The following is a 17,840-nucleotide window of genomic DNA, read 5'->3' as shown; positions in this document are numbered from 1 at the left end:
AACTGTTCAAGAGCAAAGATACCGTTTTGAGGACTAAGGTACACTTGACCCAGGCCCTGATATTTTCAGTAGTCTCATACGCATGTGAATTTTGGACAACGAATAAGGAAGACCATAGGAGAGTCGATATATTTGAGTGAGGGTGTTGGAGAAGAATATTTCAAGTACCCTGGACAGCCAGCAGAATAAACAAATCTGTATTGGAAGAAGAGGAGCCAAAATGCTCTTTAGAAGCCAGGATGGCAAGACTTTGTCTCTCATACTACAGACATATTATTAGGAGAGATCAGTCCCTTGAAAGGGACATTATGCTTGGTAAAGTGGAGGGACAGTGAAAAGAGGAAGTCTCCCACGAGATGGGTTGGCACAGTGACAGCAGCAATGGGCACAAGCTCAACAGTGATTGTGAGATTGTAACAGGTTCAGGGAGTGTTTCATGCTGTTGTGCATAGGATCGAAATAAGTTGAAACTGACTCAATGGCACCTTCCAACAACAGCCAACCCAGTAAGGAGCTGTGATGGCAATGGCGTAGTGAGCTATGAGTTGGGCCGCTAACCACAATCAGAAGATCAGCAGTTTGAATCCACCTGCTGCTCCATGGGAGATAAATGAGGCTTACTGCTCCTATAAAGATTTGGTGCTTCGTGGTTATGTGTCCTGGAGTCAGTTCTGACTCACAGTGACACTGTATAGGGTTTCCAAGGCTGTAAATCTTTATGGGATCAGAAAGCCTCATCTTTCTTCCACAGAGCAGCTGGCAGTTTCTAACTGCTAAACTTGAGATTAGCAGCCTGACTCGTAACCACTGTGAAACCCTATACTGAGTCATTATGAGTCAGAACTGACTTAATGGCTGCCCAGTAGCATCATGATAAATGGAGAAAAGATTGAAGTTGCCAAATTCTTCATTTAGCTTCGATCCACAATCAAGACACATGGAAGCAGCCTGCCGCCGTAGCAGCCATTGAAGAAAAGCAGCCATGGCTGTGTGCTATACCCTATGGCCTTTGGCCTCAACTAGGGCCACAAACCAAGAACGTGAGCAAGCCGAGGCACAGCCGCCGCCATGGGCGCCTTATCAAGCACACCAAGTTCGTGCGGGACATGATGGGGAGGTGTGTGGCTTTGCGCCTTATGAGCACCAGGCCATAGAGCTGTTTAGGGTCTCCAAGGACAAGCGGGCGCTCAAGTTCATCAAGAAAAGGGTGGGGACACACATGCACCAAGAGGAAGCGAGAGGAGCTCAGCAACATCCTGGCCACCATGAGAAAGCAGCTGCCAAGAAGGACTGAGCAGGTCCCTGTCCACTGTGTTCCCCTTATCCCCCCACAAATAAAAACATTTACAGAAAGAAAAAAAAAAGACACATGGAACAGCAGTAAAGAAAGCAAATGAAATACTGCATTAAGTAAATCTGCTGCAAAAGACGTCTTTAAAGTGTTAAAGAGCAAAGAGGCCACTTTGGGGACTAAGGAGCACCCAACCAAAGCCATGGAATTTTAATCACCTCATATGTCATACTGTGGTGGCTTGCATGTTGCTATGATTATGATGCTGGAAGATATGCCACCAGTATTTTAAATACCTGCAGGATCATCCACAGTGAACAGGTTTCAGCTGAGCTTCCAGACGAAGACAGACTAGGAAGAAAGAGAGATGGACTACTTCCAAATATTTAGTCACTGAAAACCTTATGAATAGCAGTGAGACACTGCTACTGTCAGTCCACTTTGCTGAGGGTCTTCTTCTTTATTTTGATGACCCTCCAAACTTTACTGAGTATGATGTCCTTTTCCAGTGACTGGAGACAAGAGACAAAGTCTCACCATCCTTGCATTTAGGGAGCATTCTGGTTGTACTTCTTCCAAGACAGATTTGTTTTTTCTTCTGGTAGTCCATGGTACTTTAAATATTTTCATCAACACCATAATTCAAATGCAACAATTATTTCTATGTTTTTCCTTATTCATGGTTCAATTTTTTCAACCATATGTTGTTGTTAGGTGCCATCGAGTTGGTACTGACTCATAGCTATACTATGCACAACTGAATGAAACATTGCCCAGTCCTGGACCAAGCTCATAAATGTTAACATGCTTGAGCCCATTGCTGCTGCCACTGTGCCAATCAATCTTGTTGGGGTCTTCCTCTTTTTTTCTGACTCGCACTTTACCAAACATAATATCCTTTTCCAGGGACTGGTCCCTCTTGATAATATGTCTGAAGTATAAGCAACGAAGTCTGGCCATCCTGGCTTCCAAGAAACACTCTGGCTGCACTTCTTCCAACACAGATCTGTTTGTACTTTGGCAGTCCATGGTACTTTCAATATTCTCCTTCAACACCATAACTCAGATGCATCAATTCTTCTATGGTCTTCCTTATTCTCTGTCCAACTTTCACATGCATGAGAGTATTGAAAATACCATGGCTTGGGTCAGGTGCACCTTAGTCCTCAAACTGACAGAATCAAAATGGTCAATACCAGTTCATTTCAGCTCACCAATGCCTAGGAGTCCTGGTGTGGTGCTGTGGGTTAATGTGCTGGACTGCAAAGTTGGTTTGAACTAATAAGGTCGGTGGTTCAAGCTCACCGGCCGCTCCTCAGAAACCCTATACAGGGTCACTATGGGTCATAACCTACTCAATGACACTTAACAACAATGTTAGGATATTGATGTTTATGCATTCCATTTCATTTTTGATAATTTCCAATTTTCCTAGATTCATACTTCTTACATTCCATGTTCCGATTATTAACAGATGTTTGTAGCTGTCTCTCTTCATTTTGAACTGTGCCCCATCATCAAATGAAGGTCCCGAAGGCTTTAATCCATTCGAGTCATCACAGTCAACTCTGCTTTGAGGAGGCAGCTCTTCCCCAGTCATATTTTGAGTACCTTCCAACCTGAGGGATCCGTTTTTCGGCAGTATATCTGACGATATTCTGGTGCTCTTCATCATGTTTCAATATTCAATATTCTGGTGCTGTTGTGAGGATGGAACAGAACCAGGGAGTATTTCCTTCTGTTTGCATAGGGTTGCTAGGAGTTGGAACCGACTCAAGGACACCTAACAACAACACCTAGCCTAGGGAAGAATAGACTATCCTTCAGACACTTGCCTGGGTATGTTCTTAATGGCAAGGGGGTATCAGGGTGCCATGGTCTTGAGTCGTATCCCAATCAAGGTGGTCAGAAGACCTCAGGAGCAAGCCTGTCAGCTTTTCTAATCTGCAAGGGTGTTTGCAGGTATCCCAATCATGGACCATTCCTGCTTCCATATTCTTGCCAGCAACATGATAAATAAATCTGCCTCCAATCATGATTTTGTGACAAATTTCCTTTGTTTTCTGTGCCCTATAATTTGACCACATGGTTGTAAATGCTTTACACTCTATTATGGCCTCATGCTGATGGTCTCCCTGAGACAGATGATTTGTCTTTGTCCTGTTTAAAACTTAATAAAAGAGGTCTTTAGGTAGAGTACATTTTCATTAGGAGCCTTTGCTCCCCTAGAACACATTCAACAGCTTGCATCAGCATCACCTGGAAAATCTGTTGCCTCCGGTGATTCTGAATCACCTGGAGGGCCTGTCAAAGCCCTGATTGCTGGGTGCTGCCCCCACTTTCTAACTCAGTCCTCGGGTCAGATCTAAAATTTGATTTCTAACAAGTTCTCAGGTGATGCCGACACTTCAGGTCCTGGGACCTGGGTGAGTCTCTGGTATAGCTCATTACCACAGAAAGCATTAGCTTTCATTTATCGGTTTATGAAATATTTATTATTGCTCATTAAGGAACAGCCACTGTTCCCAGGATTCAGTGCTGAGCCAAACAGACACACTTGTACCCTTACAGAATTTAGAGTCAATTTATGAAAATATGATTCCACTCTAATTATAATTGTGATAAGTTCAATGAAGAAAAAGTATAAGCCACCATGAGAATAGCTGAGGAATCTAAGCTAATAGGAATGGGAGAATGTCAGGGAAGTGACATACATATATGTAAGCTGTGGTCTGAAAGACAGATCGCAGTTTGTTAGGCAAAGTGAAGGGACAAAAAATTCCAGGCAGAAGAGAGAAGCATCTCGGAGGTAAACAGATATATCAGTGGCTAAATCACTGGTTATTTCTTGGCTCAGTTTAGCAGGATGAGCGTGGTTGTCGTAAGCGCCGTCCAAACGGTTCTGACTCATAGCAACTGTGTATAGGGTTTCTGAGGAGCAGTTGATAGGTTTTGGACCCCAAACCTGGCGGTGAGCAGCCCAGTGTTTATCCTACAGCATCACATCAGGACTCCATGATGAACATGTTGTTTTTGTTAAGTGCTGTTGAATCGGTTCTGACTCATAGTGACCCTGTATAGCATTTTCAAAGAGGAGCCAGTGGATTTGAGCCAACAATTTGGTGGTCAGCAGTCTAGTGCTTATCCTACACTGCCACACAAGGAATGAGCGTTGGATGAGACAAATTTGGATTGAATCCTGGTGCTTATACTCACTGGTTGAGGTATCTTGAGTAACTGACAATCAAAATCTACTGTGTAATTGGATGAACTCACAGAAACCCAACTCAGGTTCATTTAAAGGAATGCTAAGGATATCAAGTTTGGTAAGGTGGAGGGTCAGAGAAAAAGAGGAAGACCCCCAACAAGATGGATTGGCCAAGTGGCAGCATCCATGGGCTCAAGCGTGGCAACAATAGTGAGGTTGGCCCGGGATCAGGCAGTGTTTCATTCTGCTGTGCATGAGGTCGCTACGAGTCGGTACTGACTCGATGGCACCTAACAACAACAACAACCACAGTTGGCTCAGATCATGAACCCTAGTGGCATAGTGGGTTAAATGTTGGACTGTTAACCACAAGGTCAGTGGCTCTACTCAGAGGGAGAAAGAGGAAGCTGTTTATTAAAGATTTCAAGTTTCAGAAACCCTATGGAGCAGTTCTACTGTGTTCTTTTGGGTCACTATGAGTCAGAATAGCCTAGCTGGCAGTGGGATTTCACACAGCTGGACTGCCAAAGGTATGTAAGCTTCAAGCTGGCTGTGACTGGAGCTCTGGATCTATCCCTCTAGGGTTATCTTGCCTCTATTCTCTTCTATAAGGAGTCCTGGTAGGATAGTGGGTTACAAACTGGGTTGCTAATCACAAGATCAGCAGTTCGAATCCACCAGCCGAACCAGGGAGAACGATGAGAATCTGCTCCTATAAAGATTTACAGCTTCAGAAACTCTATATAGGGTCGCTATGAGTCAGAACCTACTCCACAGCACACCACCACCACCACCACCATTCTCCTCCATACGTCAGCCTTGTTCTCATGATAGCTGCAAGGAATAGCCAGGCTCACAAACTTCCTCATTCACATCCAACAAGAGCATCTTTCCTCACACTGCTTCCCACAGGGTGGTAGAATCCCGGTGCTTTCACTCACTAGCTGAGGTATCTTGGGCAACTGACAATCAAAATCATGCTTTCCTGAATATATAATTGGATGAACTAACAGAAAGCCAACTCAGGTTCATATACTTTATCCTATTTGCTGTGGGTTAATGCACTGGTCTGCAAAGTCACTTTGAATCACAAGGTTGGTGGTTCAAGCTCACCGGCTGCTCCTCAGAAACTCTATACAGGATCGCTATGGATCGGGACCAACTCGATGGCACTTAACAACAACAACATTGGTCCGAACTGACTTAGGCAGCCCATCCCTAAACTCACGTTTGTGGAGGAAGAAGTGATTGCCATGATTGGTTTAGAGAATCCTGCCCTGGAGTTGATTTCAAACCACCAGAACAGATGTTGTCAACCATGTATTCATCTTGCCTTCAATTGTCTGGCTGTGGTGAAGATTTAAATTAAGTATATAAAACATGCAGCACATAAGTATACCATACATCATAGCTGTTACTAATTTTACCCCAGGGATTTTATCTAAGTCAACTAATTGTTATTAATATTCATTTCAAACCTGTCTTACTCAAGAAAAGAAGATTAAAGAGTACTACAAGTTTTTGTTGGTAAGTTTCCCATCCACTTCCTGCCCTTCAACGCCAATCGTTACTACTCTGCTCTCATTTATTCAGTTCTTCATTCAACATTCAGGGAATTAGTATCAACTTTGTGCTAAGCCTTAGGCTTAAAACTAAGAATTTCAAAATGAATAAGACTCAGGCAAAATGTTCACTGCCTCATGACAGAAGCAGCCACCCAAATAGTGACAGGTGTTATAATCGAGGTTTGTCAGGTAACCAAAAAACTTAGAGATTCAAGTCCACCTAGAGGAGCCTCAGAAGGAAGCCCATTGCCAGCCAGTTGATTCCAATTCATAGCAACCCTGGCAATCTACTTCCAAAACATCAGCCAGTAGAAACCTGATGGAGCACAGTGCGGTGGCCATCAGATGGAATCCATTTGGTGGCAATTGTGTACACGCTTGAAGCACATAAGGAAGTGGGGAGGGAGAAACTAGCTACCTGAGGCTACCTGCGAGGCTTAACACAGATGACAACATTGGAGTTGGGTGTTGATGGATGAATACCAGCTCATCCAGCTGCTACAGAATCCTCACTCCTTCCCACTTCTACTGTGTCAGTTAGGACTCCTTCAGTTGCATGTGACAAGGTTGGGATTCTAGAACTGAGACTCTAAATGTCATATGGAAACAAAGGGACTATATCAGCGCCTGTAAGAGAATCATCCAGAGGGTTGGTGAATTGAAGACGTGACTGGATTCAAGGTCTGAAATTATCTCGCTCCATTTTTTTGGTTCTACTTCCTTGATTTGGGGTCCTTGCCTGTCTTACAAATTGTCCTGATGGAGAAGATAACATACCTGTCTTACAAGATGCTCTAGGAAACAAACATCCACTTTTATAGGATTACATGCCCACTCTCAAACCAATGACCAAGACCAAGGTAGTGTCATATGATGGCTGGACCTCAGTCACATGCCCCATCTCAGGTTTCAGATTAGCTCTTTCAATGATCAAGAGCTCTCTGAGCTCCACCATAGCTCTGTGAAGGAATTATAGTCTGGAGACCGTTTAACAGATCAGGAACCTTGGTCTCTGCAGACAATGTCACTAAAGATGGACTTAATGAAAGAAAGCAGAAAGGACACGAATCTAGCAAGGTGATGGGAATGTGTTTCCCTTAGGGTGGCATTCAGGGTTTTTGAACGTTTTTGAAGTTCTATAGCTAGACTGAACTGAGTCCTTGCTCTGCCACTTACATAACTGTGTGACCTCAAAAAGTAATTTAAACTCTCTATGCGTTAGTTTCCTTATCCGTAAAATGGTAACAATACCTAGTGCCTACCTACTGGGTAGGTGCCTGTGTCAACCAGGTTCTTTCAGAAGCTCCAAATTAGGATTTGATTAATTGATAAGAGGCTATTTTAATAGGCCAGGGGTTGTTGTTGTTAAGTGTCATCGAGTCAATTCCAACCCATAGCAACACTGTGTAGGGTTTCCAAGGAGCAGCTGGTGAGTTTGAACCACGGACCTTGCAGTTGAAACGACTTTGCCGTCTGATGCATTAACCCACAGCGCCACACCAGGACTCCAAGGGCTTGTTGTTGTTGTTGTCAGGTGCCATCAAGTCGGAACCGACTCATAGCGACCCCATGCACAGCAGAACGAAACAATGTCCGATCCTGGGCCAACCTCACTACCGCTGCCACACCTGAGTCCATCAATGATGCCACCTGGCTGATCCATCTCGTTGGGGGTCTTCCTCTTTTTCTCTGACCCTCCACCCTACCCAGCATGACATCCTTCTCCAACGATTGTTTCCTCCGGACAATATGTCCAAAGTAGGAGAGACGAAGCTTAGCCATCCTGGCCTCCAAGGAGCACTCTGGCTGCACTTCTTCCAAAACAGATCTATTGGTTCTTTTGGCAGTCCATGGCACTTTCAGTATTCTCCTCCAACACCACAACTCAAAGGCATCAATTCTTCTACAATCTTCCTTATTCACTGTCCAGCTTTCGCATCCATATGAGGTTATTGAAAACACAATGGCCTGGGTCATGTGCATCTTAGTCCTCAAGCTGATATCTCTGCTCTTCAATACTTTAAAAAGTTCCTGTGCAGCAGATTTGCCCAGTGCAATACGTTGTCTGATCTCTTGACTGCTACTTCCACGAGTGTTGATAGTTGATCCAAGAAGAATGAAGTCCTTGACAACTTCAATCTTTTCTCCATTGATAAGAATGTTGTTTATTGGTCCAGGGCTTAGGATGATAGTTTTATGGGACATCCAGTTTGGGGCCCTACTATGTGTTTAATGTTTCTGTGCTATTTCCTAATTTGTTGCATAGTACCTCGGGTCTTCTTAAAAGTTTGCAAATGGCCATTCAAGGTACAACAATGGATGTCTATTTGCCTGGAGCAACTGAGTAAGAAGGAAGAAATGGAATGCTGGCTAATTGCCTCCATAAACAACTGCCTTCTTTGCCATGCAACCAGAAGAACTGGTTATTGAACATTTTGGTCAATGATTCTGTAGAAGAATCCTGATCAAAAGAGGAAATATACAGAACAGAATTTCAAATTCTTGTGAAATCCAGTCTTGGAGGTTGGATGAACCACTGAAACTATCACCTTGAGACACTCTTTCAACCTTAAACTAAAAATATCACCTGAAGTTTTCTTAAGACTAAACAGAACTTTAGTTTAACGAGTAGTGAGAGTCTGTCTTAAGCATTATGCTCTTTTAAAGTCTATGCTGTTGTTGTTGTTAAGTGCCGTCAGGTCAGTTCCAACTCATAGCAACCCTGTATAGGGTTTCCGAGGAGCGTCTGGGGAGTTTGAACTGCCAACCTTGAAGTTCAAACCAACCTTGCAGTCAAGTGCTTATCCTACAGCTCCACACCAGGAATCCCTTTAAGGTCTATATGGGATAAAATTGGCAACATCTCAGAAGATTAGATAGGAAACTTAGGGGCAGTGAGTTTACGTTAATGAGGTAACATTTCAGAAAAGCCAGGTGAGAATCGGTGGGCAAGGTGAAGAATGTAATTAATGCCCATGATGGTTAATGTCATATGTCCACTTGACTAAGTTATGGTTCTCAGTGACTTGGCAGATACAATGTGATCATCTTCCAGTTTGTGACCTGATTTGAGCAGCCAATCAATTGAAAGGGGCATTTCCTTGCAATGCTCTCTCTGTCTGTTTCTCTCTCTAGGCCCTGCCTGCTCTCTTCTTGTTGCCTGATCTCTAGTTTTGGGGCTACAAGCCTGCAGAGAAGTCGTGGTGTGGCACTGTGGACCACAAGGTCAGTTTGAACTGCAAGACTGGTGGTTCAAATTCACCTGCTGCTCCTGGAGAACCCTATACAGGGTCACTATGAGTTGGAAGTGACTCGACAGCACTTAACAAACTAAAAAAAAAAACCAAAAAAAAAGCCTGCAGAAGTTTTCAACCTGCTTCCTAACCTGCAGATATTGGGGTTGTCAGTCACAGCAACTAGCTGAGCCAGCAGAAGCCTTCAGCCTGCTGCCTGACCCATGGGAAATTGCTAGCCCCCATAATTGCAGGAGCCATTTCCTTGAAATAGATCTCTCTAGAAGAAGGGTCTTCCAAAAGATCATGGAAAATGTGTATCATGAAAAAACTATGTATGGATTAGAAAAAAAAAAAGATTGCACCAAAATAAACTTGCACTATCTTATTATGGAGTCCTAGTTTGGTGCTGTAGGATAAGCACTAGACTGCAAGGTTGGCTTGAACCACAAAGTTGGTGGTTCGAATTCACCAGCCACTCCTCAGAAACCTTATACAAGGTCACTATGAGTCGGTACAGACTCAATGGCACGTAACAACAATAACAGCTTGTTATAGCATGTGTAAACAGGAGCTAGTTTGAGACCCTAAGAAGGATAAGACATCAATTTGAAAAAAGCCCCTATGTGAGCAATATGAATTCTGCTAAAATTCCAGCAAGAATAAACATCAAATTTATGGTGAAGCTTGGGTGGAAGCATGGTGAAATTATTTATACTTTATGAAAAGTTTGTGATAGCACCATTCAGAGAAACCAGTAGTTTGTTGTTGTTGTTGTTACTGTTGTTGTTAGGTGCCATCGAGTTGGAACCGACCCACAGCAATCTTATGCACAGCAGAATAAAACACTGCACAATCCTAGACCAACCTCACTACTGTTGCCACGCTTGAGTCCATCGATGCTGCCACTTGGCCAATCCATCCAGCAGTTTACTTATGGGTAACTTATTTTAAGAAGGGACTAGGTGGTGTGGACAGGTCCCTGGTGGCATAGTGTGTTATGCGTTGGCCTGCTAGCTGCAAGGCCAGCAGTTTAAATTCACCAGTAACTCTGCGGGAGAAAGGTGGGCCTTTTTGTTCCGTAAAGATTTACAGCCTCAGAAGCTCTATACAGAGTTGCTATGAGTCAGAACTGACTCAATGACACACAGCAGCTGTGGCAGATTGCATTGAAGATGAAGTTCACAGCAGCAAACCATCCACATCAATTTGTGAGGAATCGATTACTCTTGTCCATGCCGTAATATGAAGCAGGTAAAAAATTAACAGCAGAAACAATAGCCACCATAGCTATCTTAGCTGGTTCAGCTTATACAATTCTGAAGGAGCTCCGGTAGCGTAGTGGTTACGAATCAGGCTGCGAACTGCAAGGTCAGCAGTTCGAAACTACCAGGTGTTCCGCAGGAGAAAGATGAGGCTTTCTGCTCCTGTAAAGATTGACAGCCTCGGAAATCCTGTACAGGGTCGCTATGGGTTGGAACTGACTCCACGGCACATAACCACCACCACCACCATACAATTCTGACTGAAAATTCTGAACAAACATTCCCTTCAATGGGCACCCAAACGGCTGTGTCCAGATCAGCTACAGATAAAAGCACAGTTTTCCAGGGAAATTTTAAACAAGTGAGATCAAGATCCTACAGCATTTCTCGGAAGAACTGCAACGGATGAAACATAGTTTTATCTGTCCCAGGTCCTGAAGGAAAAGCACAACCAAAGTGCTGACTACCAAGAGCTGGAAACGATCCCGTCAAAGCCAAAGCAGACCAGTCCAGAGCAAAAATCATGGCAACAGTTTGGGGATACTCAAGGTATAGTTGCTTGTTGACTTTCTGGAAGGCCAAAGAACAATAACTTCTGCTTATTAGGAGAATGTTGTGAGAAAGTAGCCAAAGCTTTAGCAGAAAAATGCCCAGAAAAGCTTCACTGAGAGCCCTGCTCCACCACAACAATATTCTTGCTAATTACTCTCATCAAACACAATTTTGCACAAGCTTCTGTGTGACATCATTAGGCACCCACCTTATAGTCTTGATTTGGCGCCTTCTGATTTCTTGTTATTTCCTCATCTTAAAAAATCTTTAAAGGACACCCATTTTTTTTTTCAGCTAAGAATGTAAAAAAGTCTCCATGGACTTGGTTAAGTCCTTTAGGGATGAACTAAATGACTAGTATCGCTTACAAAAGTGTCTTGATCTCGATGGAGCTTATGCTAAGAAATGAAATTGTCTGTTTTTATTTTTATCTTTTAGTTCCATTTTAGTTCCATTTTGCTACAAACGTGTCTAAGTTCACTCGCATATATTTATACCTGCTCCTCACTTACTGACATGGTTGGGTTCCAAAAACCAGGTCATTACGTAAAATTTGTGTTATGAACGAGTAGGGTTGTGCCTGACTTTGGCACTGATGTGTCTCTCCCTGGTTGCTTACCCCTGGCATGTCTGAAGAAGTGTGTGATGATGTAGGCCCCTTTTCTCCACCACCACCAACTCTTCTGGGATTGGGAGTGGCTGGGGTGGTGGTCAGGTGTTACTCACTGCCCATCTCCTTCCACCCAATTTTGGTGGGAGTCCCTCTCTTCCTCCATCCTCCAGCTCCATGTGGTCCCCATCATTTATTCCTCTTCCTCCCTTCCCCTACTGACCTGGCTGGCACCTTTGGGCCCTTGCCAAGTCTCCCTCCGCCCACCTTCCACATTGCATTGTCCTGCCATTACCCCATACCCTTGTGGCTGGATCAAGACGTCACTGACAAACAAGAAGACGGCCTCTCTCAGCCAGTTGGCCACAGTCCCTCCTGTGACTTGGTCATTGACGGTACCTCCAGTATATGTTTGGAGTAACCCATGGAGGGTGCCTTGGGCCTGGACCATCAGCAGCACCTCCTGAGAATTTTTTCAGTGCTGTTGTAAATGCAAAATGTGAAATAATGAGATAGTCAATAAATCATGTGGGTCTGAGGGAATCCATGTACACACGTTAGCTTTTGATGTACCATATTCGAGAGCCAGACTACCTGGCTTGAGTCCTTGCTCCACCACTTACATAGCTATGTGGCCTTAAACAAGTCACTTAAGTTTTCTATGCCTCAATTTCCTTATCTGTAATATGGAAACAATACCTAGACCCAACTGGCTGGATAGGTATCTGCATCTGTCAGTCTCAAGGATGCAAACTAAGACAATGTCACAGGATTGCACATGTGGAGTTGGTTGAAACGTTGAGTTGCTCTATGTTCTGCTGTGTATATTCTCAACAACACCAAAAATAAAATAAATTATATATATATTTAAAAGGTCACAATAAAAAGTTTCCAAAAAGAAAGGTCACAGTGTAAGGTCTAGTAGCAGCAGAACTATTAGTACTCCTAAGCCTCCTGGTGTGGTGCGTGGATCAGCACCGGACTGTGAACCACAAGGTCGGCAGTTCAAACCCACCAGTTGCTCCTTGGAAACCATATAAAGGGTCAGTAGGAGTCAAATTCAACTTTATAACAACAATAGCAAGCCTGAAGGGGAGTCCTGGTGTGGCGCTGTAGGATCAGCACTGAACTGCTAACCACAGTTAAGGCTGGTTATTCAAACCCATTAGCCACTCCTTGGAAACCCTATACAGTGTTGCTATGAGTCAGAACTGACTCGATAGCAATAAATAACAACAAGCCTGAAGGGACAAGAGCAGAAATGGTTAACAGAATGCGACAAAAGACTCGTATGATAGCAACTGAGGGAAGCAGTCCACAGTGAGCCAGCAGGTAGGAAGCCTGTGGAACAAATATTCCAGCCCACTGTCCTCCCTCCCTCTAATCTGCTGGACAGACCCAACTAGAAGCCAGAGAGTGAAGGAGCCTGGTGATATCATTTAGAGAGGTTGGGACACAGGACAAGAGGGAGAATGAGTGCAAGGCACAAATGGATGAGAGTCAGCACAGCATCATTGCTATGATGAGTCATGGCAGGCCTTTAGAACTGTGCCTGACACAGTCAAAGGTTTTCCGTAAACTTGAGCTATTCATGACTATTTCCATTTTAGTTCCAGTCCGCCTTTCTATCTTTTCTTCCTCTATAAGCCTGTTGGGCTCATGGCTCTTGGAAAATAGCAGGCTCTGACCCTAGGTTTGTGTTGTTTTAGTATTTGGAATATCCTTTCCTCTCTTTCATAATTCTTACTTACCCAACTCAAATGTCTCCTTCTGGGTCACCTCTCCATGTGGAATCAATAGCTATGAAGGAAGAAATCTTGCCCAAAGACTTATCTAATTGTGACACCCATCTGAAATATCCATAGGAGTTGTCCTTAGGTAGAGCATAAGGTGGGCAAATCCTCAAAGGTTTAGTGATAACTGCCACTCCTCTCTTCCAAGTGCCAGGGAAGGTAACACTTCCTTACTCCTTGCAGTTGAGAAGCAGCACCAAGTGTGGCAGAGAAATGGCAGCAGCAGAACTAGGAGACTGGCACAGGTGGCCATGGACTTCCCAGCCCATAGAGCATGAAGTCATCCCAACCCCTAGACTGAAAGAGAGCAGGGCACCTCTGGGCAGGACACTTGCTGGTGAGATGAAGTGCCTCCAGGCACTTGTGGACAGAGCAAAAAAAGGTTTATAACTCTTGACCAAGCAGGGCCAAGGGACCAAGGGCCAGAAAGATGGTGATTCTCTCCCTGGCAATTGACAAGGTCAGACTTGTTAAACTATGAAAACTCGGTTTGCACAACCCAACCACTTGCTGGCAGCTAGCTGACATGGAGCCCTGTATCATTTTCTGCTGACTCATTGCTCAGATTCTGCAAGATCACCCCTCATCTAGCCCCAACGCCCCCACTAAGAGCTTCAGTGAGACCCAAGCAGCCTCCAGATTATGAGACCCCCCTCACCTCAAGCCAACCTCACACCTTAAGTTTTAGCTAGTTACCTAGTTTATTTAATTTTAGTCTTAGTGCTCTAAGAGTCCTTGTGTGGTTCTGTGGGTTAATGTGCTGGGCTGCAAAGTTGGTTTGAACTGCAAGGTCGGTGGTTCAAGCTCACCTGTTGCTCCTTGGAAATCCTATACAGGGTCACTATGGGTCGGAACCAACTTGACAGCACTTAACAACAACTCGCTAATTTTGTATAGGAATATGTTTTTAAGATTTGGCATAATTTGTTGTTGTTGTTGTTCTTAGATGCTGTCAAGTGTATACCAGTGCATAGTGACTTTATGCAAAACAGAACAAAACACTGCCGTATCCTGTGCCAAACTCACAATCAATGCTACGCTTGAGCCCATTGCTGCTGCCACTGTGCCAATCCATCTTCTTGGAGGTCTTCCTCTTTTTCGCTGAGCCTCCACTTTACCAAGCATGATGTCCTTCTCTATGGACTCATCTTTCCGGATAATATGTCTGAAGTATGAGAGACAAAGTCTACCCTCCTGGATTATTAGGAGCATTCTGGCTGTCCTTCTTCTGACAGATTTGTTGTTTTGGCAGTCCATGGTACTTTTAATATTCTTCTTCAACAGCATAACTCAAATACATCAATTCTTCTATGGTCTTCTTTATCATTGCCCAACTTTCACATGCATATGAGGTTATTGAAATCACCCTGGCTTGTGTCATGTACATCTCATTCCTCAAACTGACATCTTTGCTCTTGAACATTTTAAAGAAGTCTTGTGCAGCAGATTTGTGGCACTGGAGGCACTCACTCACTCATCTATGCCAAGAAGTTTGGAAAACAGCTCCCTAGCCAACTGACTGGAAGAGATCCATATTTGTGCCCATTCCAAAGAGAGGTGATTCAATGGAATGAGGAAATGATTGGACAATATCATTTATATTTCATGCAAGTAAAATTTTGCTAAAGATAATTTTAAAACAGCTCCAACAGTACAATGACAAGGCCAGTATTGACATAATGAAGCTTAAGAAAATGCCACGGGTGGTGGTGGCGGGGATTGGGGTGGAGGGAGCGGTAGGCAAACAGATATAGAAGGCATGTCTTATTTGCATAAAAATGGGGGATTGAAAGAAAAAAAATTATGAGACTACAATCCCTTAGGTCTGAACAATATGTGTAGTCATTATTTTTATCTAAATTGCTTCCTAAACAAGATATAAATTCAGGAAACACAAGGTGTTATTGAACAATAATGACCTTTTTAAAATGACAAATGAAAATGGTGTGGATAATGGATTATCAATGGAACCAAAACATGGAACTGACAGAAGAGACGATGGATAAGTGAATATAAATTGAGTACAAATACTTCTCATTTGTGTGCATACTGGAGCTAAGAAACAATAATTGTAGAAAATTAAAAGGACCATTTATTAGGAAGCTGATAACAAACGAGGAAATAAACCTAGGAACCGATATAAAGGAAGAAATAAAGCCTCATTAGGTGATGTTATGGTTTATGTGCCACGGAGTCGGTTCCGACTCATAGCGACCCTGAACAGGGTTTCCAAGACTGTAAATCTTTACGGGAGCAGAAAGCCTCATCTTTCTCCCATGAAACAGCTGGTAGTTTCGAATTGCTGACCTTGTGGTTCACAGCCTGATTTGTAACCACTATGCTACCAGAGCTCCTTTTTAGGTAGCCACAGTGTAATCAAAGTCTTCAGTACAGGGGCATCCAGTGCCTCTTGGTCTTCTGGATCCTGGGTGCTGTTTTTTGCCCAATATCAATCTGGATCCCAAGCTCAGCATTTCTTTAAGTGTCCCCCAAATAACCCACACACCCCAAAGCAGTGCTTCTCAATGGGGTGCTACTGGCCTTGTGTGAGAGACATTGCCTCATTGTGGTGCGGTGAACTAGGTCATCAACTGCTGCCCCAGGGGTCATGGTGACAAGTAGGAGCATCATAGGTCTTCAATGCCCCTGGGGGGGGCAGGGGGGGTCATACCCTTCCCATCTGAAAATTTCTGCACCAAAGCAACCAGGATCCATCTTTTTGTTTTTAAACGTGAGAAAATGTCAGTTGTCAGACATGGTGGGATAGTTGATCCCACTTTTAAATCAATAATAATTGATCGTGGATTTGGTGGAAGTCTACATAGTAAATAGAGTTCCCATTTGACAATTCCCATGCAAATTGTTCAGTGATGTTAGTTACATTTCCCACAATGTGTCAATCGTCTCTTGAATTCTGTTCTTACTGTTCCATTTCCAGTACTCCAGTTTCTCTGTCCCCTGATCTGTCCATCTTTGCTTTAAAGTAAATATTGATCTGTGATCTCATACAGATTTTTTTTTAAGTAGATCAGGATTGTTACAGATAATATCCTTTATATTGTGCACCCCTCTGCTATTTCACTAAAAGGTGGTCTCAGGATTAGCTTCAGTTTAAGGTTTAAAGAGTATCTCAGGGTGATTGTCTCAGGGAATTCTCTGGTCTCAACTGATCCAGTCAGTCTGGGCATTTTTAAGAATTTGAGTTTTGTTCTACATTTTCCTGCCGTTCTATCTGGTACCATCTATAGTGATCCCAGTTAGGATGGTCAGTGGTAAGTGGGCACCATTGAGTTCTTCTGGTATAAGGATAGATGAAGCCATGGTTTATGAAGGCTAGCAGACTTGGAGACTGGATTCTTCTCTGAGATTTTGGATCCCTTTTTATTCTTTTGCTCCAGACAATTAGAGACTAATCTTTCTCTGAGACAGCTGCTCATAAGCTTTGAAGACTCCACAGGTTACTCACCTCACTAGGATGCAGAACATGAACTTTGTGAGCCAAGTTATGCTAGTGGACTGACTGTCCTATGAGGCACTTGACTTAAGCTTTCAAACCTAGAAAACCAATCTCAGAAGGTGTTTGTTTGGTTATGTCTTTATAGCATCTTCATTTGGGTCTTCAATGAATATATGTGAAAGGGACCCATCACTACAGGTGGTTTCATAGGGAGACAGAAGAGAGGAGTTATGACATACACTCCGTAACAAACAACCTACACTCATTTAGTTGCAGTTTCTGTTTTCCACAATCTTTCCTCAACTGGAAAGCTACTGGGTCATTTCTGCCCCATTGTCTGGTTCATCTTTCCTCTCTCCAGAATTTTACTCCACACCTCAAGTTTCTTTTCACTCTATTATGCAGAGATGCAACTCCACATTTCCCTAGGGCCTACTCTCATTTTTTGCGCACCCACATCTATCATGATGCTCAGCAAAGCAAAGGGACCTCACAGTAACAGGAGCCATCATTCTTCCAAGGTGGTTCAGCCTCTCTCTCTGGGTACTGGGGCATACCTTGAAGTCTCACCCCTGTGTCTCAAATACTGTATTCACCTGTGTTTGCCTCAGGGAATTCTGGTGAATAGAGTTGTCTCCATCTTTGGCACAACTTGTTACACATTTTACACAAGACAGAGTTGTATAAATGGAACACATTCTATATAAGATGGCGCTGGCTCCATCCTGTATCATCCACTGCCATCAAATCTATTTAGGCTCCCACAAAACAAGTCTCCATAAATTTACAAATATCAAAATACTACAAAGCATCTTCTCAGACCACAATGCTATCAAATTAGAAATCAACAATAGAAAAACCAAGGA

The 17,840-nt window shown here is 43.4% G+C and overlaps 1 pseudogene; it reads left to right on the top strand.

Annotated features, from left to right (window-relative positions):
• Positions 1-17,840, top strand: part of LOC102812894 — a 75,193-nt pseudogene that overhangs the window by 7,472 nt on the left and 49,881 nt on the right.

The sequence above is a fragment of the Chrysochloris asiatica genome, unplaced genomic scaffold (assembly GCF_000296735.1).
Source record: "Chrysochloris asiatica unplaced genomic scaffold, ChrAsi1.0 scaffold00440, whole genome shotgun sequence".
In the NCBI taxonomy this organism is placed as follows: domain Eukaryota; kingdom Metazoa; phylum Chordata; class Mammalia; order Afrosoricida; family Chrysochloridae; genus Chrysochloris; species Chrysochloris asiatica.
The sequence above is the reverse complement of the archived record's forward strand: the minus strand, read 5'-3'. Positions and strand labels throughout refer to the sequence as shown.